The sequence below is a fragment of the Lactuca virosa genome, chromosome 2, assembly GCF_052849685.1.
Source record: "Lactuca virosa cultivar CGN04683 chromosome 2, Lactuca_virosa_CGN04683_v6, whole genome shotgun sequence".
NCBI classification, from domain to species: domain Eukaryota; kingdom Viridiplantae; phylum Streptophyta; class Magnoliopsida; order Asterales; family Asteraceae; genus Lactuca; species Lactuca virosa.
This window is the reverse complement of record NC_136427.1, coordinates 299,202,793-299,230,487: the sequence shown is the minus strand read 5'-3', so window position 1 is coordinate 299,230,487 and position 27,695 is coordinate 299,202,793. Positions and strand designations below refer to the sequence as shown.

The 27,695-nt window shown below is 37.1% G+C and overlaps 1 long non-coding RNA gene and 1 other non-coding gene across 2 annotated transcripts; both read left to right on the top strand.

Annotated features, from left to right (window-relative positions):
- Positions 1 to 1,226: 1,226 nt before the first annotated feature.
- Positions 1,227 to 3,041, top strand: LOC145157132 (uncharacterized). The gene is made up of 3 exons (XR_013737109.1): positions 1,227 to 1,391; positions 1,482 to 1,566; positions 2,942 to 3,041. It is a non-coding gene; the product is annotated as an uncharacterized LOC145157132 (long non-coding RNA).
- A 5,353-nt stretch (positions 3,042 to 8,394) lies between these two features.
- On the top strand, positions 8,395 to 8,555 carry LOC145161860 (U1 spliceosomal RNA). Its single transcript, XR_013738724.1, has one exon. It is a non-coding gene; the product is annotated as a U1 spliceosomal RNA (small nuclear RNA).
- The last annotated feature ends 19,140 nt before the right edge of the window (positions 8,556 to 27,695 follow it).

The window sequence follows — 27,695 nt, the reverse complement described above, 5'->3', positions numbered from 1 at the left end:
ACTCGCTAACTATAAAATATTCATAGTGGTAATACCAAGGATAAAACAGGGAGTATAAAAGCACACATAGAATACTCTATCATCCTAAAACAATAAACTCCTTTTAAATTGACTCAGCTCAAGTTACAATAAGAAATTTCCAAGGTCGTCATGTGACATCAGGCAGGTTGTTCCTCGCCATAATCAATTTCTTGTACTACGAGAAGTTTTCCACATCTTTTTCCAAACTCTTGAAGTCCCAGTCAAAATGCAAATTTCGGGACGAAATTCCCTCTAACGGGGGGATTATGTGACAACCGTCAAATTTCGCTCAAGTCAAAGTCAAACAAAGTCAACAAGTCAAACCGGTCAACTCCATTAACCCTTGTATGTTAGGGTTTACATTATACAATTCGCTATTTCAATGAGAAAACATCATTTGAAAAATTCATGTGTTTGATTTTCCTTAGCCTTAACAGTGCTAAACAACAAACCAAAGCGATAAAACACTATTGCACAATCATCGGGATTGTGTAAGACACTAAATCATGGCTTAACGGGGTTTATGGACCTTTCGTTGCGAAGCCGGACACTCAAAAAGATCACAAACGAAACCTCTCACAATCTCTTTCACTCAACCTCTCTCTATTAAAATCTCTCCCAAATCTCTCCCGAATCTCTCCCAAATCTCTCTCAAAAGTTCCTTTAATTTTTTGTAATCATTCGGGCCATCCCGACCCTTAACTGGGTCAAAAACCACTTGAAACGGGGTAAAAACGGGTAAAATAGGCTTAAGGACCCAAAACTGAAGCTTCAGGACCGAAGTCCCTGTCATAAAGGAAGACGACACACATTTATCTGTCGTAACCTTACGACTCGCGTGTTGATGACACGCAATGAGTATCAAAGAAGCCCCTGTCATAAAAGAAGACGACATGCATGTTTGCGTGTCATAATTTTTCCGGTTTTTCGACTACGACTTCGTTTTAACTCCGTTTTTCATTATTTTAACGTGGGATTTTCACCCAAAACTTTATTTTATAAACTAAGGCCCCAAAATATATAAATCTCCAGGGTTTTTATAAAAATGTATTAAAAGAATTGGTGGTTGGACTAATTATTGAGGGAATATTTGCTTTTCCTTATTTTATGACAAAAGCAAGCCACCACCACCTCACTCTATGATCATCCACTCTTTCCCACTACTCCTTGTCACCTTAGTGGACCTTTACACCCAATCTCCAGCTCTTCCCATGTTCTAAGAGCTGGAGGATTGATCCTCTCTCCTCATTCTCCATAAAGTTCTTTCATTCTACACTTAGCAACCAAAGGACACTCTCCAAAATTCTCTCATCTTTTCTCTCAATTTCAAGAACTTCAAGGCTTTCTCCAGGGATTTCTTCCTTCAATTAGTAAGTATCTTCATCATTCACATAATTATTAAACTCCATTCTACTCAAATCATTGATATCTTACACAAATTCCATCTTATTCGATGTTAGATTCTCGAATCATCAAGATATCTTCTTAGTGTTCTTGGGTTGAACACTTCCTCTATCTCACTTTCATCTACTGAAATCACATAAGGTGAGTTCATGCCCCTACATTTACATGTTTTTCTTAAGTTTTAAGGGGGGAATACAAGTAAAATCATCAAGAACACAATTAAACTTTTTCTAACAGATTACATCAGAAAAGATGGACGTTAATCACGGACTGTTTTGGTCAACTTAAATATTTTAGTTTTCAAAACTGTTCCAGGTGCAAGTAGTTCAAACTCTTAGCTTTAAAATGGCTACTTGCACATCTCCATATGATTTTTCTACAATTTATGGTGATTTTTACAAAACTGCCTGTCATTTCAGAGGCAAACCCGGACCAGTCTGTGATTATGAACATTTTCACCTCTGTTAGAGATCACTAAAAATCATGGTAAAATTTACGAACAAACTAGACTCATATTCCAAACTCTCAAAATTTGCGGATTTGGATTTAGAGCTTTGATGATTTTTTTATAAATTTTCTAAGAACAGTAACAGAAACTGTTTTTCAACGAAAAGTTGCTGTTAATTTCATTTCACCTTGTAACATGTTGAGCAAGGTGTATATCTTTATGTGATTATATGTTATTGCAATATATGACATTTTATCTTAATATTTAGACACACATCAGTTTACAAATGGATTTGGTCATATAAAATATAAAGAATAACAAGTGATTATAATCAAAGTACAATCGATACATTCAAACATTTAATAAACTATTTTGAATATAGTTTGCATACATTACCACGTACTACCCTTGGTTGATAAACTATAATAGGTATAGTTTATGATACATTACATAACAAATACATTTAAAAAGGGTACATTTATACAAAGGATATTTTCATTAAGCAAGGTACGGCCATACGGTACCAAGTTTTCATAACACGTAATTCCGTTAATGACTTTGTGAGACATTTACTTCAAATTACCATTAAGTCCTGTATTGTAACCAGAGTCTCCTTGAGGGAGAGCGTGATACTTGTGTATAGATCTATATTGGGTTTGACAAACCCACACCTAAGCTGCATGCAACAGCTAGACCGGCAGGTCTGGGGTGACAAATGTCATAACATTTCCGACGCCTGAAGAACGTCGTTTCAGGCCAACTAGGTCATAGCATGGTTATAATAACTCACATAAAGTATTAATAAACGTTGGAATTTACGGGAACTTCATTAAAATTTAATGAGTTTATGTCGATTTAAACTTGCATTGTTTTACTATAAATATGACAAATTACTTGTACATTTCGGTCTTTGGGTTTTAAGACTACATTTACACATTAAGGAAAATATTGGATTTTCTAACACAAATACTACTTTCACAAACGAAAGGCTTTTAATAATACCAAACAAAAGCTTATGAACTCACCAACCTTTGTGTTGACACTTTTTCAAACAACTTGTATTCTCAGGAAATCATTAAACAGGTAATCAAGTGCTTTTGAGGATGGGACGCTAAGGCGTCTACTATTTCATATTTTGTCAACATATTGTAATTGATTCGTAAACATGTAATTCATACAATGATGTAACTTTTTCAATTATATATATGTTGGTTGTGTTTGCTTGAATTACTATTACAATTGTTGTTATGATACTACACATGAAGTCCTCCACCCCCGGACGTTTCCGCCATCCTTGGTTTGGGGGTGTGACACAGATTGCTTGTTATCACTTGATAATATCACTTCCCAAAACATCTCACTCAAACTCATTTCATTAACCAACATATTTTTGGATTTTTGGATTTTCTAATGTTTTTGGATTTTGTTTAAAACTTTCTAATTTTTGTTTTGTTTTGTTTTTATTTCTCCCCCTAAATTTGTGCATAGGAGAGAAACGAAAGTAAATGCGCAAATTTAAACTATCCTAAAACAAAAATTATTCTTTAAAGCGAATCAGCTTAAGAAAAACTCAGGAGTATAGAGAAGAAAACTCAAACCGTAAGTCACCGATTGAATTTGCATCCAGAAGGTCTGAGAACAGCACGTGTAATCTCAGAACAGATCCAAAAATTCTTCATGTCATTAAGCACTAACCCCATGTGTGATCCCTTCTTTTCTTCCTTTCCCGCAAAGGACACATACTCCCAGACAATGTTCTGAGTGTTGTACAGTTGAGAGATGTCTCCTATAATGTGCCAGGAACAGCCACTACCAACAAACCGAAGTCTGATGATATGCCTCCATAGCTACTCCGACACATAGCGGGATCAGTTGGTCTTTGGAACCCAGTCCATTTTGAAACTGGGTCGACCTTTGTCATCCTTGCACGGTACTCTCTCCCATGACATATCCTGTTTATCACAAACAGAAGATGAAGAAATATTAGAGTCATTAGTTGATTTGGGAGAGTGAGCCTTTGGAACCCATTTGTAGTTGGGTTTAACCCATTTCTTTTTCGATCTGATAGGTGGCTCAGTACTTGCTTTTGATCTTGATGTCGGCCGTTGAGATGACTTTGATTTTGACTTCACGGGAGCATCTCTTGGATTTGGCTTCTTGGCCGACATTTCCTTCTTGCCCTTGGGAGTTGGATTCTTGGCCTTCTGCGCGTTCCAGTCATCATGGTCTGAACGTGACCTTGAGGGGTTTCTTTTGGAGTATCTCCCTCTTGGCGCGTTCTGCCAGCCTTGTGCGTAGTAAGGAACGTATGCGCGATTTGGACAGTTTCTGGCAATGTGTCCAGGTGTTCCACAGTGAAAACATATCTTTTTCTTCACTGTGAAGTTGTTTCTTCCTGCCCCTGGTGGCGTATCCATGCCTTGTCTCTTGCTTTTCCCACACGCACAACTACAGCAAGCACTCTGTTTCACTGGAATTGGTGGCCTGTATTTATGAACAACAGGTTGATCAGAAGCAACTGAGTTCGAAGCAACAGATTCAGGGCTCAAGGAGATGTTGGTTTGTTCAATGGTGTTCTCCTTGTTCTCATCCTCTACTACTTTACCTGCACATGTAACAGAAACATCAGGAGCATCAGGATTATCAACATTAATAATGCCTCCTGATACAAAACCAGCTGGTTTGCCATATTGAAGATGTGCCTCCCTGTCAATTTCTTCCTGTGTCGAAGGGATGGATGTGTAGTTATGATTGAAAGGTGGAGGAACACTATCATACCCTAGACCCTTGTTTTGATTATCTTTGAATTTTAATTGGGTTTCAAATAAGGAGTCGACTGTCTTACTTGACGCAGTATAATTTTTGAAACTAACATCAGTTTTTCCACACTTAATTTTCAAGGTGTCAAGTTCTTCGGTTACAGCATCAAGTTGTCTCTTAATATAGTCATAATTTTCACACTTGTTGCTGAATTCTTCCTGAAGCTTCCTAAAGTCCTTTATTTTTGTTTCTAACTGGGCCTTTAGGGGTTTCTGTCCTTTCCTGAGTTGATAACCTTCATATCTCAGGTCCTCAACTTCTCTTTTTAATAAATCATTATGTTCACGAAGAAGTTTAATCGTGGCTTCACATGATTGAGAACATGAAACTTCACATGATTGAGAACAAGAAACTTCATTGACCGGAAGGTTTGTGGAACTCATTGTTTTTCGACAATTCAAAGCGTCAAGTTCTTCAATTACAGCAGCAAGACTAAGACGATTGAGATCTTTTGTCTTCTTGATGTCAGCCACGTTCATATCCCATGATTTCGGAAGTGCATTCAATAGCTTTTTGTTTATCTCAGATTTGGTCAAGAAGATCCCAGCTATATTCATCTCAGTAGTGAGTGTGGAAAAACGCTGCAACTGAGCTTCCAGGGTTTCTCCAGGGATATAATCGAACATGTTGAAATTTTGCCTTAACATCTCCTGACGACTCTCTTTCATGTCTTCAATTCCCTCGTAAACTTCAAAAACTATTAAAAGCACAACTAGAACTTAAAAGTCAAACTTAAATTTAAAAATGCCCTTTGACTATAAACCTCAAAAGTCAACCTTAAAAGTCAAATTTAAAAAGTCAAACTCAAAAGTCAAACTTAAAAGTCAAACCGAAAAGCTAAATTTGAAAATTTAAAAGTCAAACAAGAAGGTCAAAGTTTAAAGTCAAAGGTCAAACTTTAAAGTCAAAGTCAAAACTTTAAGTAAAAAGTCAAAAATAAAAGTCAAAATTTAAAAACTAAAATTTTTGTTTGAAATTGGAATTTAAAATGAAAAGAAATCGAATTTTTGGGCTGATTTTGTCAAATTGCGAAACTTGGATGCGAAAAGGAGTGTTTAAGAATTAAAAATGGGAGGAATGAACAAAGGTGCAGCTTGGAAGAGTTGGTAAGATGCGTGACTTGATAAACTAGAGGTTCTGGGTTCGATTCCCGACATCCTCACTTTCGCGTCCCCCTTTTTTTTTAATAAAGGCGCTGTTCGGCTTGCTGCTGCTGAGCCGGCTTCCCTAGCCGCAGCCGCCGCCGACCGTAAACACTTCGGAAATCGTTGTTCTTGACGAAAAACAGCGTTTTTGCCCCTTTTTGCTCCAAAACTCGATCAAAAACTCGTTTTTAGGAAAAACGCGAAGAAGAAACCCCCCTTATTTTGCCAAGATCTATCCAAAAACGCAGGAATTTTTCAAAAATAAGATCAAATAAGCTCCAGATCTGACAAAAATTGATTGATACAACCAAGCTCTGATACCAATTGTAAGTCCCTAATCTGCTTGTGTATCAATCAGATCCGTTTGATGGTGCGGAATCCCAATCAAACGGATGATGTCAGATCAAAAAGAAGAAAAGAGGAAGAAGAATATGATGAATCTTGTATGTATTGATATGAATGAAGATCCGGATACAAGATTCACACACACTAACACACACTCTCTTTTCTCTCTCTCTAGAACACCTTCAAATACACACACTTAAGTTCCTATAGTGTTCATCAATCTATTCCTCACACCCCTCACCCCTATATATACTCGACTGGGCCGGCCTTGGGTTTACGGCCGTAAACGGAGTTTACGGTCGTAAACACCCATTGGGCCGTAAACAGAGTTTACGGTCGTAACCCTGTTTACGGCCGTAAACACTACTTGGCCGTAAACCTGACCGTAAACACATATAATATTACAGAAAATTACAATCAACTAGAAAAGCAAAGTATAAACCATATTTTTGACCCAACAATCCATTTAGTTATTCATCTTTCACGTATGATGGGATTTACGAGAACTACATCAACAAATGAATCGACATAACTGGGCTACCGTTTGTTAGTTGTATTTTTATCGGATATAACAAATTTTTATCGCAAGAAAGTTTTATTTCATTTTTTCTTTTTCATTTTTTCTCGAACAACCCCAAAATTTTGTTTTGGAACAATGGAAAAACAACTACGAAAAACGCTTATCATATTAATATGAGTCTCAAAACAACCATGAAATTAATCAAGAAAAAATGACCAAATGTTTATATAGCCATCATAGGTACATTAGAAATATATATCGGATTTTTAGTGAGAACTTTTTTTGTTAGTTTTAATTGAAATCCAAATAAGCCAATTATGATTCATTTCGTTTCCTAGAGGTTGCAACGATGTTCATAAATCAGAATTACAGATTGAAAATAGCTTAAAAAACCACGGGGATTGCTAAAGTTGAATAGTGGTTGCTGTCGGAAGTGAACATTGGTGGTGTCGGTGATGAAACGATGTTGACAAGAGACCAACCATGAAAAAAACTAAAACTATAGGGACAATTTGTGTAACTTAGTAATAGGTAAGTTGAAAGTTTAAGGACCTATTAAAAAAAAACTTTAGTGATCAAATAAGGCCAAATGCAACATTTGGTTGTGCTTAAGTGTCATTTTCCATATTATCTGTACATGCAAATCTCTAAAAAGAAAACATGTCACAAAAATGGTTACTCCTTCAAATACTCCAAAGATTTGCCAAATATTTGATGCCACTGGAAGAAAGCTTTTGCAAAGTTTTTTTCTCAAATGAAATTTAGAATATGATGCGAGGGTAAGTGTAGTTAGAATGTGTATTCGGTCATTGTGCTGACAAACAATGATATAATGGTGATATGACAAAAGATAACATAGTTTTTTGTTTTTGCTTTTGTTATTTTTTTTTGTTTTTTGATTTTTAGGCTGCCAAAGTTATAACTGTTAAGAGAAAAAATTAAATAAACATAATGCTAATAGGTAAATATTTTGATTGATCTTTACGACCAACAGTGAATATAACTAACAAGAAGGTGATATCTATGCTTAAAACTGCCAAATTCATCATCAATTTTGACATCTTTATTGTAAAAATAAACATAACTTTTTGTAATAAAAACAAAGTGTAAAACACCTAAAAGGCTAAAACAATTCATGTAATAGTTATCTACAAACGCCTTATAGAATTGCAAATTTGGTTATTCATAATTTCCTTGACGCCATGGCTCAACCAAATAGATATGATCATCAACGGTCAAAAGAGTATATCATACAAGTTCAATGTCCCAATCCATTCTCATATAGGATATGATCAAGATGCCCTAAATTTTTATAACTAGTACTAGTTCAATGTTTTTTTTTACTATAATTCTGATGATAGGTTTGAACCAAAGTATGTATAAGCTTATCACTAGATGATTACAGTATCTAGACAAAAGAAGAAATAAATAAAGTTTTAATTCAATGAAGCAACTATGTCTTGTCTTGTAGTCGTGAAGTACTTTCTAGTTTCTACCCAACCAAAATATCAAATGTTTAAAAACTTTATCAATCCATTTCGTTTCTATAATTGTAAAAGCAAAGGTGTGAAAAAAAAAAGGAAAAAAAACTTGTAATGATACATGCATATTAAACTATCCCACATCGGCAGGTGGAATAATAATAAAGAGAGGAGAAACTCAATAAAATGGGAATGAGGACACATGAAAACTTACTTACCTGGATGGGGTCAATGGGTGGTCAAGATGGCTCATGGCCTAGGTTAGTGACCTTCATTGCACTTAGAAGGGGTGCTACCCTAAGGTCGGCCCAAGTGGTCGAACCTACATCATAATTTGTGGCAGTGGGGGCCTGCGTTCGCGCGGCCCCTGCACAATTAAGAGTTCAACTATTTTTTTTAATGAATACCTAATGAAAAATAAATTTCCATAAAGTTTCACAGCTTTGCGTATTCCAATTGAGTCTGCATCGATATCACACAAGTATAGTTTGATAGAATAATTACCAGATTATAGGGCAGATAGTGGTTCTGTGTTCTTTAGTAAAACCAGAAAATATAGTAGACGTATAGGAATATGAGATTGAACAAAAGTGCTTACGAGCTTATAAATCAAACTACAGGTGTTCAGATTGAACAATGTAGCAAAGCATAGCAAAAATTTGAACATTGATGCTAATAATGCTTGAAGCATTAGGTTATTAATATTGTAACCTTGTTTCGTGATAAAAATCATAAAAATGTATGATGGAACATATCATCTGGGGTTGCTTACCACTATACTCAAACTCTTTTGACGCATAAAACATGATCCAGAGAGATGTGTATATGTATGATAATGATTTGATGCAACAAGCTGAGTTGTGGCACAATGGCCGCAATGTCGACGTATGTTTCTCTAGTGTTTGATTCTTACATTTTTTTTCTTGTTTTTAAAAGAACAAATTATGGTTGTGTACATTACCAGTGATAAACTTAATTTTTTTGGCTTGTTCATATGGAGATGAAATTTGTGATGGAGAACGGTAAGTGGTCATAAGTTTGTTAAACATGTAGGTTTCGTTTGCAATTGTTTGCATTGTTACTAAATGCCTCATCAATCATCGCCTATAATTCGCAATTAGAGTTTCTCATTCCCTATGATGATTATATTTGTGAGAAACATATCTATTGATTATTAAAATAAGCATTATTAAGGTTGTCTAGGAGCCTAGGAGGTTATCATTAAGGATGAGCTTTTGAATCGGACCGAAACCAAACTGGAACTGAATTTGTCTGTGTATATACCGAGAACCGGATTGCCGGTGCCGGTGTAGGTCCCGATTTTTCAGTTATTTTTTCATAATGAAACCGATTTTGTGATTTGCAATGGAAATGTGTGTTTTCATAGTCTAAAATAAACTACAAACATCAAATTACATGTTGGAAAAAAATAAAGCAATTCCGACTTCATACGAGTGAATTATGTGTATTTAAAAGAGAGATATAATAAGTAAGAATTAGTGTAGTAGTTTCTCAAATTTTAAGTTGTTCTCAAAGGGTCTTAATAAAAATCATTGTTCCTAATAAGAAGCTTTATCATTTCACACATAAAGAGTTGTGCTTGGGAGATCTTGGGACCGCAATTCAAACTTGAAAATGGTGGTTTGGAATATCTAACGAAACAAAGTCCAACACTAGTTTCGATCTGTGTTCCGATACTTCTACAAAAATCTTTAAGTGGGACATTCAAGATGGATGCTTTGATATTTTTAGACAACTATGGGTATTCAGTCATAACGAAGATCAATGGCTTCATAGGAAGTTTGCAAAGAATGTCGAATAACCATCTCCGCAAAGATTTGCAAGACTTGTAATGAAATTGACAAATGCACATGAAATTGACGATTCACATAAACACCAAGGAATTGTCTTTCTTTAAATGTCTTGCTCAGGTGCATTCGCCAATTTATTTAAGAATCACCGACACACCGTGTCTCTTAATGTAACACCGTAGATTTTCAAACAAATTTTTTTCATTTTAAAATCACATAATTCTCATAACACATTTAACAAAATCCCAATTATTTAATTTACAAAACGCAACTTCATGATTGTTTGATTAATAATCCATGATCCTCAAAGCGTAACTCTTTCTCTTGTGTGTACAATCAAGTCGGCGCCTGTAATGCCCGTGTTTCTAGACTAGACATTTATATTAACATTATAGTCTAGGTTAACCTTTGTAACTCATTTTGAAGAAATGAAAAGGAATTATGTGAATATTATGTGAATTATGTGTTTTATGCTTAATTATTAGGGCTTAATTAATTAAGAATAAAAATGAGCGTCAAAAATTAAATTTTAGATAAAGCCGATATCTATTAAGAAACTTGTAGTGCGCGTGACAAGGATTACGGATATATAAAGAATGCCGAAATCCGAGTTATAACGAAGAAGTTATGACCTGTCGAAGTTTCGCGACAAACGGCACGAGGCCGAATGTCGTAAAAAATGAGTTTTCGATAAACTGCTTTTTGGTAAACCGAAAGTAAGTATAAAAAGAACGCCCAAATCTGACTTCGTATGAGGAAGTTATGATTTTTCGAAGTTTCAGCTTAGCAGTAGACACCTAAAAACTCGAATTTTAGATCGAGTGATTTTTAGCCGACACGACCTAAACGAGAAACGAAGGTCTCGTAAATAGTAGCACAACGGTAAAAAGTCTGACAAAAACGGACGTCGGATGAAGAAGTTATGATATTTTAACAGATTTCCTGTCCCGGTCTGTTAAAAATAATAATATAAAAATTAAAGTCAAAATTAGCCGACGAAGTCTAAACGAAAGTTGTAGAGCGTAATTTTACATACGCGTGCATATAAAGAACGTCAAAAACGGAGCTCGTATGCGAAAGTTATGGATTTTAGAAGTTTTGGCGCGAAAATCGAGAAAATTCGCATAGTCACGTTTTTGCCATGTCACCTTCGCTGAAAGAGTGCCACGTGTTCGAAATTGGTGAGTCATGCGAAGCCACGTGTCGCCTTCCCTCGCATGAACAGTAGCTGCGTGTCGGATTCTGATTCGACCGAAGGGAGGCCCAATCCGAAGATCGCAGCTGGACCGAGCCTCGCACCGCCTTAGCCTCCGAGCCTCGCAGATGGACCACTAGACCTCGGTCCAATCAGCTGCTGCCACCGAGGCCTTCGCACGTGCAGCCACCTGCGCACCCTCGCCTGCGGACCCCACCACCAGACCGACTTCGGACCCTATAAATAGAAGGGTCATGCGAACCCTCCCGGTTACTTTTGAGAGTTTGCCATTTTGACCCCTTTTTCCATATTTTTACTATCCCGACATCCCCCGAAGCCCCGGTACTTATTCCAAAGCCCGAAACACGCCCCGAGATTCCCAAGAAGCCCGAAAAATTTATCTTTTCGGTTTTGAAGCCCGACCTTTCGCAGAGCCCGGTTTCTCAATAAAACTCCCGGTTTTATTAGAAACGATCGTTTTAGGAAACGAATTGCTGCCCGATTTTCATTAAATCAGGTGAGTGTGTAGTCACTTTCATATTACACATAGATATGAAGTATTTTATATAAAATACTTGCTATGTGTATATATGTTGTTTGTTTATTCGAGATGGGTGTTGAATGAATGTTTTATACATGTTTAAAATGATTTAAAATGTATATATATTTTATCTTCGAATATGTTGGGTAAAACATGGGTAGATAAAGTATGAGGGATAGAAGTACAGTATAGATGTACGTTGGTAGCTATGAATTTTGTACAGTATAGATGTACGTTGGTAGCTACGGATTTAGTATGTTGGCAGCTATGGACTTAGTGCTTGTTGTATAAATCTTGGCGACGATGTGACTTCGTGCCTATTAGATAAACCCTGGTGACGATGTGACTTCGTGCCTATTGTATAAACCCTGGCGACTATGAGACGTAGTGCCTATTGTATAAACCTTAGCGACTATGAGACGTAGTGCCTATTAGATAAACCCTGGTGTCGATGTGACTTCGTGCCTATTGTGTAAACCCTGGCGACTATGAGACGTAGTGCCTATTGTATAAACCTTAGCGACTATGAGACGTAGTGCCTATTAGATAAACCCTGGCGACTATGAGACGTAGTGCCTATTAGATAAACCCTGGCGACTATGAGACGTAGTGCCTATTGTATAAACCCTGGCGACTATGAGACGTAGTGCCTATTGTATAAACCCTGGCGAGTATGAGACGTAGTGCCTATTGTATAAACCTTAGCGACTATGAGGCGTAGTGCCTATTATATAAACCCGGCGACTATGTGACGTAGTGCCTGTTGTATGAACCTTGGGCAGCGATGGACTTCGTGCCTATTCCTTAGGATGAATCCTTAGGAATGAGTGAGATTTGATTCTTAGGGTAAATCCTTAAGAAATAAATAAGATAATGGGGATTGGGTAATTGGGTTGATTGTTTGATGTTTAAGCATAATAAATTATTTATTGTGGGTTGAAAACCCTATATGCTCACTAGGCTCCCAAGCCTGACCCACTCAGTTTGTTTGTATCACAGGTATCGATACGAAGTTACTTTACACTGAGAGATTAAAAGAGATGTAGATCACTAGTGTAAGTGAGTGTAAGTTCTGTTTATGCTTATGTTTCTATATTGACGATGACATCCCAATGGTTTAAGTGAATAAAATACATTTCTTCAGAAATGATTTGATAATATAATTATCATGTTTTTATGGGAACAAATTCCGCAACACCTTTTAAAAGGATTACTCTGATTTTATTTTAAAAAGCATAAACGAAATCGGTCTTTTCTGGCCGAGAAATTAGGGGATGTCACAGTTGGTATCAGAGCATTAGTTTAAGCGAACTAAGAAATTGTAGGATTTCTAGACTTAAACTTAGAATGCTAAGTGATGATTGTGAGATGAGTGTCTACCATATTTTAGACACGAGCACTAGTTTATTTTAGGAAAGATGCCTAAAATGTTTTTATGTGCTAAATGCTATATGTTTGCCATATATGCCATTATTTGTTCGGATCTATGGTCTGTTGCCGACCGGATCTGGAAACCTTATGTGTATAGGATTCTAAGCGTACGATTATGATATTAGAACTAACATGTAAACGTTTCGGAGTGATAAAGGAATTTAAATACCTATCGAGGGTAAAGACCTAAATTCGCCTTATTCGGTATATAGATTGTAATGGTAAGAACTCGTAGTGGAGTTGCAAATGCAAACGGAAACAGGGATCAAAAGCCTCAACCTCAAGTAGTTGAGCAAGTACCTGTTGTAGGAGCTGCACCTGAGCCAATGACGATGGTTGGGGTACAAGCAATGATGCAGATGATGTTAGATCGCCAAATGGAGGAGACCAGGCGATTACTACAACAGAATAGGGAAGAAACTACGATACCTGTTGAACAACTCGTATTGAATGAAGGGCAATCAGTAGGAGGGAACTTCAGTGGGACTCTTGGTCAAGCCAACCCACCGATAGTTAGACAAAACAACCAGGATGGAGGAGTTGATGGACGCGGGTGCAAATACAAAGATTTCATGGCATCTAAACCACCGTGTCTATCTGGGAGTCTGACACCGGTGGAAGTCATGAATTGGATCTCCGAAATGGAGACGATGTTTGAAAGCTGTGAGTGCAGCAACAAACAAAAGACCGCACTTGCAATTCCTCTGTTGAAATCTGGTGTGTTGAGCTGGTGGAAGTTACTAGCTGATTCGATGCCCAAGGGGGAAGCTAGCAAGATTTCGTGGGAAGAGTTCGTGGTGCAACTGAAAATGCAATACTGCTCTGAGCAGGACCTTCTGGAAATCAACAATGAGTTCCAGAATCTAAAGAAGGGAAGAATGAGCGTCATCGAGTACGCTACTAGTTTTACAGAAAAGATGAAGCTTATTCCCTATCTAATTCCAACTGAACTCTCCAAGGTCAACAAGTTTGCCCACGGTTTACCAGCGGACTTTGGTCCGATAGTCAAACAAGCAGCCACTCTGAAAGCCGCCATCTGGGCTGCTAAGAATGTCGAGACTCAGATAAGAGAGAAAGGTTTGGAGAGAGCTGAAGTTGGAGAGAAAAGGAAGCATGAGGGATCTTCAAAGATCATCAAAGAAAGCAAATTCTCAAAATCTGGAGGAAGAGATGAAGCTAAGTGGTGTGAGAAGTGTAAAAAGAAACACTTCGGGAAGTGTAGCGAGGAGATGACTTGCTACAAATGTGGGAAGACAGGGCACTACGCCAATAAATGCGCATCTAACAAAAAGGTGTGCTACGAATGTAACGAAGAAGGGCATATTTCTAGAGACTGCCCAAAGAAAAACACACCGCCAAAACCAAAGGCATTCCAAATGATCCTTAATGAAGCATATGGAAATATAAGGGATCAGGAGTAAGGACCTTATATTCCCAAAACTAAGACATAAAGTAGTAATGCAGTTAATAACTCGTGGTGTAGCCTATTAGAGGCGTAGTATAGGGTAAACTCGAACCTCTGTGTAATTATTTTAAGAAATAATATAAACCCTGGTTTTGTCTTCTGATGAATTGAATGACTATGTGAAAATTCTTGTATGGTGACTTGGAGAACTGCGAGACAATACTTGGGATGAGTATGAGTAGGTGTGAATGGTAGTAGAGGCCTATACTACCGGAAGCACATGACTCGTACTTGGATCAAGGAAAGTCACAAGGTTACCAAGAAGCTAGAAATTGATTCCGTTATTGTTCGAGTACTTCATTACCTTCGTTTCGGTAATGACTAAGAAGATGATTGTTATTCCGACCCTAGAGGTCATATCAAATTGAGTCCGATTACGATGAGTTTGTTACGTGGTTCAGAGAACCAAGTTCGATGTAGTAGTTGACTTAAGCCGAATTGAAGTAAAGGATGTTAGCAGCTCAAGATCGTCAAAAGAGATATGCCGACAAGAAAAGATAACCGATATCATTCAAAGTTGGAGATTCGGTTTTACTTAAAGTCTCGCCATGGAAGGGACTTATAAGATTTGGTAGAAGGGGAAAGTTGAGTCCATGATTTATTGGACCATTTAAAGTTCTTCAGAGGATCGGGAATCAAGCTTACAAGCTAGAATTTCCGGAAGAACTGGCGGGTATTCATAACACCTTTTATGTGTGTTATTTGAGGAAGTTCGCGGGAGATGTGCCCGACATAATTCCCATTTCTGAATTAAGGTTGGATAAAAACAAGAGGTTAATTGAAGAACCTGAGGCAATCGTTGACCGTAAGACTAAGAAGTTGTGACGCCAGATGGTCGATTTAGTGCTTGTGCGTTGGAAACATACGAATGGGCCAAATCTCACCTGGGGAAAAATGGAGAGTGACATGATGAGTCGCTACCCGTATTTGTTTGCTGATGTGTGATTCCGGGGACGGAATCATCCTAAGGGGGAGAGAATTGTAATGCCCGTGTTTCTAGGCTAGGCATTTATATTGACATTATAGTCTAGGTTAACCTTTGTAACTCATTTTGAAGAAATGAAAAGGAATTATGTGAATATTATGTGAATTATATGTTTTATGCTTAATTATTAGGGCTTAATTAATTAAGAATAAAAATGAGCGTCAAAAATTAAATTTTAGATAAAGCCGATATCTATTAAAAAACTTGTAGTGGGCGTGACAAGGATTACGGATATATAAAGAATGCCGAAATCCGAGTTATAACGAAGAAGTTATGACCTGTCGAAGTTTCGTGACAAACCGACACGGGGCCGAATGTCGTAAAAAGTGAGTTTTCGATAAACTACTTTTTGGCCTTAGTGATCTAAACGAAACTTGTAGTGTTCGTTAAACTGAGAGTAAGTATAAAAAGAACGCCCAAATCTGACTTCGTATGAGGAAGTTATGATTTTTCGAAGTTTCAGCTTAGCAGTAGACAGCTAAAAACTCGAATTTTAGATCGGGTGATTTTTAGCCGACACGACCTAAACGAAAGTTATGGATTTTTAGAAGTTTTGGCGCGAAAATCGAGAAAATTCGCATAGTCACGTTTTTGCCATGTCACCTTCGCTGAAAGAGTGCCACGTGTCCGAAATTGGTGAGTCATGCGAAGCCACGTGTCGCCTTCCCTCGCATGAACGGTAGCTGCGTGTCGGATTCTGATTCGACCGAAGGGAGGCCCAATCCAAAGATCGCAGCTGGACCGAGCCTCGCACCGCCTTAGCCTCCGAGCCTCGCAGATGGACCACTAGACCTCGGTCCAATCAGCAGCTGCCACCGAGACCTTCGCACGTGGAGCCACCTGCGCACCCTCGCCTGCGGACCCCACCACCAGACCGACTTCGGACCCTATAAATAGAAGGGTCATGCGAACCCTCCCGGTTACTTTTGAGATTTTGCCATTTTGACCCCTTTTTCCATATTTTTACTATCCCGACATCCCCCGAAGCCCCGATACTTATTCCAAAGCCCGAAACACGCCCCGAGATTCCCAAGAAGCCCGAAAAATTTATCTTTTCGGTTTTGAAGCCCGACCTTTCGCAGAGCCCGGTTTCTCAATAAAACTCCCGGTTTTATTAGAAACGATCGTTTTAGGAAACGAATTGCTGCCCGATTTTCATTAAATCAGGTGAGTGTGTAGTCACTTTCATATTACACATAGATATGAAGTATTTTATATAAAATACTTGCTCTGTGTATATATGTTGTTTGTTTATTCGAGATGGGTGTTGAATGAATGTTTTATACATGTTTAAAATGATTTAAAATGTATATATATATTTTATCTTCGAATATGTTGGGTAAAACATGGGTAGATAAAGTATGAGGGATAGAAGTACAGTATAGATGTACGTTGGTAGCTATGAATTTTGTACAGTATAGATGTACATTGGTAGCTACGGATTTAGTATGTTGGCAGCTATGGACTTAGTGCTTATTGTATAAATCTTGGCGACGATGTGACTTCGTGCCTATTAGATAAACCCTGGTGACGATGTGACTTCGTGCCTATTGTATAAACCATGGCGACTATGAGACATAGTGCCTATTGTATAAACCTTAGCGACTATGAGACGTAGTGCCTATTAGATAAACCCTGGTGACGATGTGACTTCGTGCCTATTGTGTAAACCCTGGCGACTATGAGACGTAGTACCTATTGTATAAACCTTAGCGACTATGAGACGTAGTGCCTATTAGATAAATCCTGGCGACTATGAGACGTAGTGCCTATTAGATAAACCCTGGCGACTATGAGACGTAGTGCCTATTGTATAAACCCTGGCGACTATGAGACGTAGTGCCTATTGTATAAACCCTGGCGACTATGAGACGTAGTGCCTATTGTATAAACCTTAGCGACTATGAGGCGTAGTGCCTGTTGTATAAACCCGGCGACTATGTGACGTAGTGCCTGTTGTATGAACCTTGGGCAGCGATGGACTTCGTGCCTATTCCTTAGGATGAATCCTTAGGAATGATTGAGATTTGATTCTTAGAGTAAATCCTTAAGAAATAAATAAGATAATGGGGATTGGGTAATTGGGTTGATTGTTTGATGTTTAAGCATAATAAATTATTTATTGTGGGTTGAAAACCCTATATGCTCACCAGGCTCCCAAGCCCGACCCACTCCGTTTGTTTGTATCACAGGTATCGATACGAAGTTACTTTACACTGAGAGATTAAAAGAGATGTAGATCACTAGTGTAAGTGAGTGTAAGTTCTGTTTATGCTTATGTTTCTATATTGACGATGACATCCCAATGGTTTAAGTGAATAAAATACATTTCTTCAGAAATGATTTGATAATATAATTATCATGTTTTTATGGGAACAAATTCCGCAACACCTTTTAAAAGAATTACTCTGATTTTATTTTAAAAAGCATAAACGAAATCGGTCTTTTCTGGCCGAGAAATTAGGGGATGTCACAGCGCCTTCTCGTGATCCTGAGAAGAACCTGAAACACATATCACATAACACGGTAAGCACGAAGCTTAGTGAGTTCCCCAAAATACCACACATGTATTATTAGCCTCTCAGGGCTATACTCAGATAAGACCCTCCAATCGATGTGTCTCAGTGGGACCCTCCGGTCCCACAACTCGGGTGGACCCTCCGGTCCTAACTCAGTAAGCTCAAAATAATACACAACATAAATCACAAAGACATAATGCAGGATATCAAAATACTCAATATAAGCACATAAGACCCAACAATCACACAAAGGTTACCACTCTAGGTAAAATATAGTGAGAAGATTCACCTCGGATGATGAACAGCTCCTAAAGATGCTGCTGCTGCACACCAGCCTCTAACACTGGACCAAAAATCCACCATTACCCAATTAAGATTTAAGACCAAACCTCATTCACTAGGTCTAAAGGTAGTCCACTAACCAGCCCATAAATAACCCAAAACCTATTGGGCCCACCAAAGCCCAATAATAAATGGGTTCTCCCAAGGCCCAACTCTTAAGTCCAAGTGGCAAGCCCAACACAAGGGCCCAAGACACATATATATTCCTCTGCTCCAAAACTCCAGTACAACAAGCCCAAACTCCAGGCCCAACACTAAAGGCCCAATATGAGACTTAGCCCAAAAAGCCCACAATGAGGTTACATCAAATGCATAACAACGTTTTGCTAATTTCCCAAAACGTTAAAATTTTTAAACCATTTTCAACAAACACCAAAACTATAGAATCATATTTTTCCAAATCAAAAACTCAATAATAAAAAATTACATGTAATATAAGAAAACCAATTGATGAACTGTTCAATTGAGCATGTATGTTTGTGCGATAGAGTTTTTAGAGGGTAGCGAGAACGGTGGTGAACTTCGAGCGATTAACGGCGGCAAGTGGAGGACCGACGGAAACGAGGCAGCGACGAAGGGCTGTTGTAGACAATGATTCTTAGAGAAAAGGGGGAATCGGTGGTAGGTTTGCTAAATCGATGGTCTCATTTAAGGGATTTGATCCATGAATCAAGAGATTTAATTTTGGTTATCTTTATATATATTAAAAGAGAAACTTGATGACATCACTTTCAATAATCAGAGTCATTCATTGTGTTTCCTTGATTAATTTCAATCATTAGATCATTTTGATGATGTCATCATAAAATAAAATATAATTAATGTTAAATAAATTCAGTTGACTATGTTTGGAAAGTTGAAAACTTATTAATGGTGAATGAAATTTTTAATTGGAATGTATTGAAATGAAGTAAATGTAAGCATAATTGTCAAAACATAAATATGATTCATTCCTTTTTAAAATCAATTAATTTGTATATACCATTCATAATTATAAAATTTGAAATCAAAGAATTCAAAATAGTATGATATGAATCACAATATTAATTTCTTCATATCCTTTCCAAAATCGTTGTTTAAAATCATATATAAATATAATCTTATTAAGTTGTTATCACAATTTCGTGAACTCTGGACTTTGCAGCATCACGTTCGAATACCAGCTTCATAAGGTTAGCAATTTTTTTTTGATTTACTGATTAATTTCTTACATCTGATTATAATTTATGTGTTCAGTATATGTATCAATGACTTATTTGTGGGTTTTTGATAAACGGATTTTATACTGTGTGTGTGTGTGTTTGCGTTTGTGTGTGTGTGTGTATGTTTGTATTGGATTCTATGTTTGGATTGGATGAAGTAAAATTCAGTTTAATTAGTTTTGTGTTAATTGGATTGGATTATGTGTTTGGATTGGATGAAAAAATAAATAAAGAAAAGTAAAAATGGATTACATTCCCGAAGGGTTTAGTGTCTACATATGTTATTTCTTCAAAACGACTTATTTAGGCTTGCTGTAAAAACTACTTTTAATTGGAATGATTCGTATATTCTTTAATATATGTGTGTGTTTGTGTTTTTCAATCAGCATATGCATTTTTGTCCAAAGGTAAAGAAAGGCAAATGTAATTTTGATATTGTCGTATTATACATACTTGATGTAAAATGACCCATTCACCCTTGGTGTGTGTGTATGTTTGTGTTTCAGTGTGTGTGTGTGTGTATGTGTGTGGGTGTGGGTGTTTGGATCGGATTCTGTGTTTGTATTTGATGATGTAAAATCCAGTTTAATTAGTTCTGTGTTTGGATTTGATTCTGTGTTTGGATCGGATGAAAATAAAAATAAAGAAAAGTAAAAGCGGAGTACCTTCCCGAAAGGTTTAGTGTCTACATATATTATTTCTTCAAATGACTTATTTACCCGTGCAGTAAAAACTATTTTTTTAGGAATGATTCATATATTTCTTTAATATATGTTTGTGTTTGTGTTTCTCAATCGGCATATGCTTTTTGGTCCAAAGGTAAAAAAAAAAGGCAATGTACTTTTGATATTGCCTTATTATACATACTTGCTGTAAAATGATTTGTTTACATCAAAATGATAATGCAGGTGTCATCATCCTCCTACGTATGGCAAAGCTCAAAACTTGGGGTGGTAAGAATATTTTTTTATTATAAATGTCCATGTCATTACATTAATGTTTTATTTATAAGATAAATTAATTTATAACTTTAACTGTTATTTCTAGGTCAACCTCAAGTGAGTAAGTGTTTGTTTGGGTCGAGATTGCATATTAATAATGACATGTCTCACATTTCGGAATTTAGAAAAGTGTATGTCTTGTATCATTAATTAATAGCTTAATGATTGTTTTTCCTTATTCTTAATCATTAATTATTTATATTGTTTAACTTCTTCATTTTTTTTCTTCTTATATGTAGTATTGCTGATATGAATTTGAATGTTGAGTCTTCCATTAGTACTACACAGTTTAACACCGATATTGTTGTGGCCAAGGCAGAGGATTACTAACTCCATTTTCCAATCAAGAACATTAATGATATTCCAGATTACAATGAGGTATACTTAACAATATTAATATTTTTCCATTAATTTTATAAATTTATGGCACATAACACAATGAATATATATATATATATATATATATATATATATATATATATATATATATATATATATATATATATATATATATATATTAAAAATTTATGAAATAGGAAATTGGTTTGTCCATTATTGTTACTGTCATCGGTTTTGATTTAGACGAAGGCTGGTATTCTTTTTATTGTTGTGACTATTCAAAAAAAGTAAGTAAGAATGATGATGATACTAATGTTGAACCATTTATTTGTGATGGTTGTGGTGGAGTTCTGATGTTTACAACAAGTAAGTTCATAATTTTACATTTGTAAAGTTTTTTTTTTTGGAAAAAGGGAACTTCCCTAACGAAGTTTCCGGGTCAGTTTTCGCGCACCGATTAATCCCCCGCTGCAAACATGAGGCTTTGCCTCATGTCCTGGAGTCACTGCAAGCGAACCTCCATGGCCACAAGGCTGAGTAGTGCTAGGATTTGAACATGGGTCAATACGTTATCCACCATATCTTCCACATATCTTACCAAGTCACCACAACCCAAGTGGTTTACATTTGTAAAGTTATTGTGCCATTAATCTATATTCGAATGTTTCCAATATTATTTCATTATCCATTAAAGTGTCATTTTATAATTTTTAGGATGAGGATCGTAATTCGTGTTTAATATGAAATTGGGTATGTTTCTTTTGTATTGTTTGATCGTCATGTTAAAGATGTTATTTATCGTGGTAATCAGTGGCTGATGGAAAAGATATTAAACGTAACGTTGATTTTTTTAATCGCCAACTCATCTCTTATTTTGTTTTATGATATTAATTTTGTTTAATATATGTATTGAAGAATTGAATAAATTCATTTTAACCCATTAATGCATCCAATTCTGTTTAACATAAAAAGTTGTCTACAAATATGTCCTTCAACGATTTGTACTTTTTTATGCATTCCTCCGCGTTTAACGCGGGTTATAATCTAGTTATTTACTTTATATGCAAAATTACATATCTAGCCTTATTTTGATTATTTAAGTATTTATTTTTTCCTGAATTCCTATTGGTGCATTCATGTACACAATAGTTGGCAAAAACATTTGAATCTCTCTCTCTCTCTCTCTCTCTCTCTCTATATATATATATATATATATATATATATATATATATATATATATATATATAAGTTTACATATGTATAATGCCCCTGTTTTTGTTAAACACTACATCGAAAAATCCTTATTTACGTAAATTTTCTTATAAAGAAATAAATACGAATTCTTCATATATGTGTTTATATAAATGTTAAACAAAACTTTCTAAATGGTCCCTATGGTTTCTAGAAATTTGAGATATAGTCAATAAGTTCAAAAACCTTATAGATGGTCCATGTTGTTTCAAAACTTTTAAAAAATAGTCTCCCACCCATATAAAAAGACTTATATACCCTTTTTATTTTTTATATTTATTTTTAATTAAGGTTATTAAAAAATAGAAACTATAAAAGAGAGAGAGAGAGATAGATAGATAGATAGAGAGAGACACACACATACACACACAAAGATAGAGAGAGAGAGAGAGAGAGAGAGAGAGAGAGACATACACATACACAGAGAGAGAGAGAGAGACATGGGCTAGTTATGTATTTAATAATAATAGAATATTAAAATGAAATAATGAAAAATGAAAAATAAATATGTTATAGGTAAAAAGCTCATTTTAATTTCGAAAATGACTAAATTTACAACGAAACTAGCTGAAAAGGGTTGTTTGTTAAAAGTTTTGGAACCATAAGGACTATGTACGAGTGTTTTTTTTTCCTCTAACTTAGGGACTATATCTCATATTTCTGAAAAGCAAAGGGACAATTCATGAGGTTTTGTCCAAATGTTAGTTGTATATAAATAATACTGAAGTTACTTTTATAAAAGAATAAATAATCTATACGAAAATTGTGGTAGTCATGAATACGAACCCGAGAGTATAAAGATCGCCAAAATCTGACATCGTATGAAGAAGTTATGAATTTTATAAGATAATTTCAATGTATACTCTTTATAAATATCAAAGTGAAAATAGATTACTTTTTAGCCAAAGTAGTCTTGATGAAAGTTGTGGTACGCGAAATTACGTATCCGAGGATATAAAATCGTCGAAAACGGAGGTCGTATGTGAAAGTTACAATTATCCAAAGAAAATGAGAATTAACTGGAAGCTGACAACTCTAGGCTGCGAGCCACCACATGGTAGTAGGAGAGAAAATGACCCCAACAACCATCGAGTGACGTGGCTTCACCAGTAAGCGTCGCGTAGGACGCGACGCACCTAGGCGCATCGCACTTTTGAAAAAAGTTGCTATAAATAACAACTCACCTCCTCATTTATTCCTTGTTAATTCTTTCTCTTTCAACCCTCGGGATTTCAGTCCCTTGTGATTTTATTTCTTCGTTCTTTTCGAATCTTTTAATGAAGCGTTGTGTAACACCCGTGTTCCACATTGGTTAAGTTTACTTTTATTAGGGACCGAATATGAAGCTTTGGAAGAAATCTTGTGCCATGACATGGCCAAGGAGGGCCAAGACGTGAAAGTTGTTTAATGGATCGCATGTGTTATTGGATCGTCATGGCGTAGCCAAAGGTTGCCACAACGTGGCAGCTGTCCTGGCCCAATCCCATGATTCTTTTAGGGTTTTCGTCGTATTTAAAGCACTCTAAGTCATTTTTAGGGTTCCTTATCAGCCTCCATCACCCTCATGTTTTAGAAACCTTAACCCTAATTCCGCCTTGAGAGTTTTGAGTCCATTTTGGTGACCTTGGGTTCTTATGAAGAAAGAAGAGGCATTGGAAAGGATTGTGGTGCTTTTTGGCTGAAGTGAACATCTATTTTGGGCATCTATGGACCTTTATAAGTGTCTAGGTTCCTTGCTTTATGGCTTTAAGTGATTAGATGTTGAATATTGTCCAAGGTCCTTCATGTTTGAGCAAGTTTGGAAGGAAGGAACTCATAAAGTTGGCAACTTTATGACTCTCATGAGTCTCAAGAGCATTATATGTTGTAGTTCTAGTCTTTGGTGGAAGTTCTCATCATTTGCTTGAGTTTTGGTCTTTAGAGCTCATTTTGATCTAAAATGGATTCTAGACATGTATTAGACATAAATTTCTATAAAGCTTCCATCTTTATGATGTATCTGGTATTAGAAAACCCTTATGAAGTGGTTAGATTAAGGACTTTTCATATTAAGGGATTAATGGTTAAGACATGGTGGTATTTGGCTTTATTTGGACTTAGGGTTGGAGATCTTGATCTACTTGGGTGTATTAATGGATAAGTTGGAAAATGTATCCATTTAGACCATAGAGTGGACCGGATCTGAGCTTTGTAGCTCTTGGAATCGAGAAAACCGACTTAATCCATTAAGCTGCTGGAAGCCCAGTGCCCACAGCGTGGCCATAGATCGCCATGACCTAGCGATTGGGAATTTCCCATATGTCTGGTTGTATGAGGGCCACGACGTGGCCAAGGAGGGGGCACGGCGTGGCAGTTGGCTAAAGTCAACATTGGCCATTAACTTTGACCGTTGACTTTTGACATGAGTTGACTTTCTGTCAAATTTCTATTTTAGGAGGTAGACTTAGGGTTTGCCTTGTGTGGATTGATATGAGGTATTTAATGCCCATCCTTGGCGGTGAGATTTATTAGTGGTGGTCGGCACGACATTAAGCTGGGTTTTAGTCGGCTTTGTGATTCAGGTAAGTTTTCCTCATTGTACTTGTGGGTCGAAGGCACCAAATACCAATGCCGAACAACTAGGTTATGTATCCTGGTATATAGGATGTTTCTATGCTATAGTGATATGTTAGATCTGCATGATTTTCTGCTTTCTGGTTATATGTTTATCTATTGCATATATCGACATAATGAGTTTGGTTTGAGGCAATACTGCTTTGTGTGGAGGAAAAAAAACCTGGTAGCAAGCCAAACATAAGTTATGGGCCAGAAAGGCAAGTCAGACTTATGTTGCAGGCTCGGGATGAATCAATACATGAGATGTGGGCCAGATAAGCAAACCAGACTCATGCTTTGGGCTCAGGGGTAATCCACTCCGATGACTGTGGATCTAGTATGCATGCTGTTATATGTTGTGTGGTGGTATTTTGGAGAAAATCACTAAGATTTGGCTTACAATTTGATTGATATGGTTTCAGGTACTTCACAGATTAGGGGTAAGGTGAAGGCTTGATTGTGCACATCCTTCGTATTTTATGATATTTGATTTTGAGATACTCTGATTCATGATTATAACTTTTGGAAACTATGTTTTTAAAAATTTATGGTTTTTGGCTTGGTTTTGAAAATGAAAATATAACCTTGATTTTTGGGATGTTATGTAATGACCCATAATTTTCAAATAAAGTTTTCATTTTTAATTAGCCAAACATTCCAATAAAATATGAAGTAACATCAACCATTGTTTTCAAAATTCATAACATTAACATTTTATTCAAAACATCCGAGTGTCCCATTAAAACAAATGCCGGAGAGTGCACGTCGCGCCATCAAGCCTTGCCCTTGCCCTTAGGCTCAGATGTACCTGCAACAAATCAAAAAACTGTAAGCTAATGCTTAGTGAGTTCCCCAGAGCATACCCCACACAATCCCCATAAACACATAATCATATTAGCTATAAAAGCTACATATATCACAACAACCATGCATACAAACATGTAGGGATTCCATTGGCTCGACCCCAGGGTCTTACTCCAGGATGCCATGGGCTCCCCATATGGTCTTACACCTAAGTGCCATGGGCTCTCCCATGGTCTTTAATAGGAAAGCCATGGGCTCTCCACATGGTCTTACATCCGAGTGACATGGGCTCTCCCATGGTCTTTTAGTAGGAAAGCCATGGGCTCTCCACATGGTCTTATATCCAGGTGTGATAGGCTCTCCCATGGTCTTCCATACAAGCATACCACATATACCACTAGCATACTTCCTAGCTCATACCAACTACGTGCCACATAATACAACTTCAACTATGATACCACATATCATAAAATGAGTCGATCTTGGTGCCTTAGACCCATTGGTATGGTGAGGAGACTCACCTCTCGAATGTTGAACTGACAAGCTAAGATCAGATATATCCCACGCACTACTCCAACTCAACCACCTATAATCAACATGTGATTAACTTGTCACAATCCCGAAATACCATAAATACCCTCAAAGTCAGCCCTGGTCAAAGTCAAGGTCAACAGTCCATGTTGACCTCAACTTGTCGAGTGCATCCAACAACTCGTCGAGTTCCTACCGAGTGCATTCCACTGAATCCCGAGTCAACTCGCCGAGTCACATAAGTGACTCATCGAGTTCATCCAATGTCCAGAAAACCAAGAGTTCATGCAATCCATCACTCTAATCCTTCACCACACTCATTCAAAATCTCGAAAACGGGTAAACCCTACCCGACTCGTCGAGTCAACTAAGGGACTCGACGAGTTCCTTCAGTCCCTTTGGTGTTCAGCCCTTTTCAGTGGGATCTAAGGTTCCAAACTTCAGATCCAACCTCCCCTACTACAGTTACCACGTAAATTTGCAAACTTTACGTGCATGCAAGGCCTCACAAGGCTAAAACATCAAAACTAAGCTCCCTACAAGGTTTTAGTGCATGGAAAGGGTCTAAGTTGGATAAAGTGAGAAACTTTATGTCATTGGGGACCTAGAGAGGTCCAGATCTGGAACCATATCCTTGTGATAAGTCCAAATCCGAGTATGACCCTATTTTGCACCAAAAGTGGCCATTTACTTCAAAGAAAAGAGATCTAAGCAACTAAAGATCAAGGTAATGACTTTATACCTCAAGATGGTTGACAATACAGAGTAGATGTCGGATCTAATGCTTCTCTCCTTGCTCCTTCTTCTTCAAGCTCCAAAATCCTTCACAATCACACCAAAATTACTCACAAAATCTCTTTTTTTTTCTCTCTCTCTCCCAAGAAGGTGCAAGGTTCAACTCGGGTTTTCTCTAGCTAATGAAGTGGTAAGGGAGGCCACAAGAGGCGGATTATGTTCTTTAAATAGGGTGCAAACCTTAAAAATTAGGGTTTTCTTTTACAACACCTACTTGTCGAGTCGGGGCCTTCCGACTCGTCGAGAATTTAAAATCCTCGTCCTCATAACAATCTCTACTCGACAAGTTGGAGCTCCCCAACTCGCCGAGTCCATGCACAAAACCTTAAAAATTAGATAAATTAAATAATACATGGAACAGGCGTTACATGTTACACGTTGGAGCGTTGGAGAACCTGTATGGAGAGAGATTCAATGTCGAAGTTAGCTCACGAGATTTTTGAGTTTTTGCTAGGCAATCCGATACGATAAGTGATGACGTGCCTTAGACGGCTAGAACCCGGAGAAGGAAATTCCACGCCCTCCACAGATGACAGGCCATACGAAATCTCAAGCTGACGGTATTCAGCGGCGGAGGGAACGATACCAGGAAGACTCGCCATAAAAGAGGAAAAGAGAGGAAAACTCAGAGAAAGGAAGACGAAGAGGGATAAAGGAAGGGTGAAGGCAAAAAGGAAACTCTATAAGTGTTTTTATAAGGGAAC